The sequence below is a fragment of the Notamacropus eugenii genome, chromosome 5, assembly GCF_028372415.1.
Source record: "Notamacropus eugenii isolate mMacEug1 chromosome 5, mMacEug1.pri_v2, whole genome shotgun sequence".
NCBI lineage: Eukaryota > Metazoa > Chordata > Mammalia > Diprotodontia > Macropodidae > Notamacropus > Notamacropus eugenii.
Window position 1 is genome coordinate 285,509,120 of NC_092876.1, and position 4,071 is coordinate 285,513,190.

Sequence of the window (4,071 nt, forward strand, 5' to 3'; positions counted from 1 at the left end):
AATACTCAGTGCTCATGGCTAGGTCATACCAATATAATAAAAGTGACAGTCCTGTATGACTAATAGCCAGTCCCTAATGGATAAGTGATTAAAACGTATGAACAAATAGGACTCCAAAGAGGAATTGTAAAGTATTCATGTCCACATTAAAGAATAGTCCAAAATATCAAATCAAAACAACCCTGAAGTTTCATTTCATGGGTAAACTCGGGGAGGGAGGAGTGACAAAATGTAGCAATAATGTTGGAGGACTTTTGGAAAAATAGGCAAACTGATATATTGTTGATGGAGCTGTGAAATGGCACAGGAAGGCAATTTTGAATTATGTCATAAAGAAGAGTAAAAGCTATGGCCTTTGAGACAGAGATTTCATTACTTGACTTATACCCCAAGAAAGCCATAGATAAGAATAAAAGCAGCATATACACCAAAATATTTATAGCAACAGTTTTTATGAAAGCAAGAATTGGAAACAAAGTAGATGCTTATCATTTGAGAAATGACTGTACAAATTGTGGCACCTGAATGTAACAGAATATTACTGGGCTATGAGAAGTTACACGTGTAATGAATATAAAGAACCATGGAAACGTCTGAATGAAATGACATTCTGAAGTAAGCAGGAAAAGAAAACAATATACACAAAAAACTAGAACAATGTAAGTGGAAAGAATGACTTCACATCAAATGTAGCAAAATTAGAAAGATTAAGTAGAAATAAAATGAAGAGACATGTGTACACACCCCTAAACCACTTCTTCATGGAGATGAGAGATACTGGATCAATACATTGATCCGTTTTGTTGATTTACTTTCCTCTTTAAAGAAAATAATCTTTGTTATATGGGATCACTCTCTGATAAGGCAGATGGAGAGATACTAGATCTGCTCCATCTCCGTTCTACTGGTCCATTTCTCCCCTTAGGGCTTTATTTGCTTACAAAATCATTCTTGACTTAATTGGGCCACCCTTTTCATGTTCCTTGCTCTCCTGACTTCCAATCTTTTCTTACCTAAAGCTCCTCATTTCCAATTATTTCCCCTTTCCCCAAGATCACATGTCTCTGCTCCTGCTCTAGGGGCTGACCATCATTGGAGAAATAACAAAACAGACCTCATTTTGCCTATTACAAACTCATGGTGCAAAATGGCACTGAGTTTTCCATATTTGCTCAACAATTTTTTTACCCTTATCCAATTTCCAGCTACATGTTCATGTTTTTGTTGCTGTTCAGGTGTTTCTCAGTTGTGTCGGACTCTTCATGACCCCACTGGAGTTATCTTGGCAAAGATACTGGAGTAGTCACCATTTCCTTCTCCAGCTCATCTTGGAGATGAAGAAATAGAAGCAAACAGATTTGAGTGACTTGCCCATGGTCACACAGCTAGCATCTGGGGTCACATTTGAATTCAGGTCCTCCTGAGTTACATGGCCAGTGCTTTATCCACTGTGCAATCCAGCTGCCCCACACACTCAAATCCTGCCATTATTTCCCTGAGAAGATAAATGTATTCAACATGAACTCTTCAGTTCCTTTCTTCCATGAATTTATCAAAACTTCATGAGCATCATTCACTCCTCCTGGCTTCCTGTCCTCCAACCCCAGAAGAAGAAATTTCTTTTTTTTTCAATAAGGTTAATATTTTTATTTATTCACTTGATCACATTTTCTCCTAGTTTTGCCAGGACTTTGCTCCATAGGTCATCCTTTTTCTCTGACATTTTCAATCTCTCTCTCTCTCTCTCTCTCTCTCTCTCTCTCTCTCTCTCTCTCTCTCTCTCTCTCTGTCTCTCTCTCTCTGTCTCTCTCTCTCTGTCTCTCTCTCTCTCTCTGTCTCTCTCTCTCTCTCTGTCTCTCTCGCTCTCTTTCTCTCTGTCTCTCTCTCTTCCCCCCCCCTCTCTGTGTCTCTCTCTGTCTTTCTGTCTCTCTCTCTCTCTCTCTCTCTCTGTCTCTTCCCCCCCTCTCTTTCCTGTCTCTCTCTCTCTCTCTCCCTCCTCTTCCCCCACCCCCTTCTCCCCCCCGCCTCCAAGTGCTTACAAGTTCAGGTATCTCTACATCATATGTCATATGAGACATTTACACCTCCCCCGTCCCCGTGCATCCATTGTTCGCTTCTGCCTTTTCTGCCATATGCTGCTACTTTTCCATTTCAATGTCTCCTCAGTTTCTTGTGACTTCACTTCAGTACCTGCCAATTTACTTAAAATGGTTACTTGATATGGCCTTGAGGCCATGGGTTTTCCACCCCTGCTGTAAGGTCATTGATGACCTAAAGTTAAAATTCAATACCCTTTCCTTTATCTGTTCTCATCTTTCTTGAACTCTCTGCTCCCTTTGTCATCACTCACTTAATGATCTCAGCTCCCTTGGTTTAAGAGAAATATTATCCTTCTATATCTCATGCCTCTCTAAACATTTCTTTCCCATCTTCTTTACTAATTCTTTATCCTCTTCTAGACTTCTTCTTGAAGGTACTCCTCAGAAGTCTATTCTAGCACCTACTATCTCCTCCCCATCATGTTCATTTAATTCCTTCCATTAGCTTCAAGTATGTAATTTGAAACCTTAATTGCAGATGACCCCAAAATCTATTACTGTGCTGATTTTTCTTTTATGTTGTAGGCCTGATATAGAACAAGGCAGGTGGCACCACAGCTAGAGAGCTAGACTTTTAGTCAGGGAGACCTGAGTTCAAATATGATTTCAGACACTTATTAGCTATGTGACCTTTGGCAAGTATTAACCCCTGTCTGCCTCAGTCTACTAACCTGTAAAATGGGGATAATAATAGCTAACACCCACCTCCTAGGGTTTTTGCGATAATAAAATGAGATATTATTTGTAAGTATTTTTCAAGCCTTAAAATGCAGTATAAATATTGGCCACTATTACTATCTCTAATTGCCCCCACAGAATTTCTATCTTGGCCTCCCCTTGGAACCTTCTGTTCAACAGATATGAAATTAAGATCATTCTCTTCCCTTTGCCCCCCAGAATCACTTTTACTTTACATTTTTCTATCCCCCCCAGCTGAGGCACCCCTGTTTACCATTGTCCATATTTAATGCTTTCTTTAACATTCCTTATCATTCACTTTTCACATCCATCAGTTACCAAAGTCCAGTATTGTGTTAATAGTGCTGTCCTGGTTTCAAATGATGACTATGACTTATTCCCTCTATAACCATGGGCAAAGGGCTTAAGATCCCTGGGTCTCAGTTTCCTTATCTGTAAAATGGGAGGATTAGATTAGATAACTTCCAGTTCTAATATTGTGATCTCATGACCTCTGCAACATCTTCTATATTATGTCTCCCCTTCTCTTCCTTCTGTTACAAATGCATTACAAAACTTCATTACCACTGTATTGGACTATTATTAATACACTTCTATATTTCTAGCACATGTTCCTTTCCTTCCCCCTACCCTACCCATTTAAAAAAAAAAAATATCTTACCAATGCCAGGACAATCTTTCTTACTTGAAGATCTGATGATGTCACTTTCCTGCTCCATATACTTCAGTAGCTAACTCCCTATTACTTACTGAAGAAATTTCAAACTCCTTTGCATGGGATTCAAAGTCCTTCAACTCTGGTATTACTCATATGACTCTCCTCCATACACCTAGTGTTTCTGCCAAACTGGATTGTTTGCAATTGGCCAAGGCACTGTGGTAAGCAATAGGGATAATAACATACTCACAAAAAGAAAAACAGTCTTCACTCTATAAGTAGTAAACAATTAATTAAATATAAGGTAATCCAAGGTTAAAAGAGAGTTCTGACAAGGGAGGGAATGTTCTGACCCCAAGACATGCCCTATGTTATCCTATTATGGTTTTGTTAAATCATTCCCAATTTTCCTCTGTGAGTGCTACCCAGCTTTTTTTTTTCTCTCATTTTTTAAATATTAACTTCTGGCCCAGAGTGCCATCTTTTGTAACATTTGTTTTTTTCAAGATAGAGGGGGAAAAGCACTTTAGCAAAACTAACAAACATATTGACCAAATCGGACAAAGTATGCAGTATCCTATACCTGTACTCTCCTATCTCTGCAAAGACAAAAGG

The 4,071-nt window shown here is 38.9% G+C and overlaps 1 long non-coding RNA gene across 1 annotated transcript; it reads right to left on the reverse strand.

Annotated features, from left to right (window-relative positions):
• Window positions 1–432: 432 nt before the first annotated feature.
• Window positions 433–3,820, reverse strand: LOC140509191 (uncharacterized). Its single transcript, XR_011968589.1, has 2 exons — window positions 3,460–3,820; window positions 433–1,495 (listed from the first exon to the last, which is right to left on the reverse strand). It is a non-coding gene; the product is annotated as an uncharacterized lncRNA (long non-coding RNA).
• Window positions 3,821–4,071: the final 251 nt, after the last annotated feature.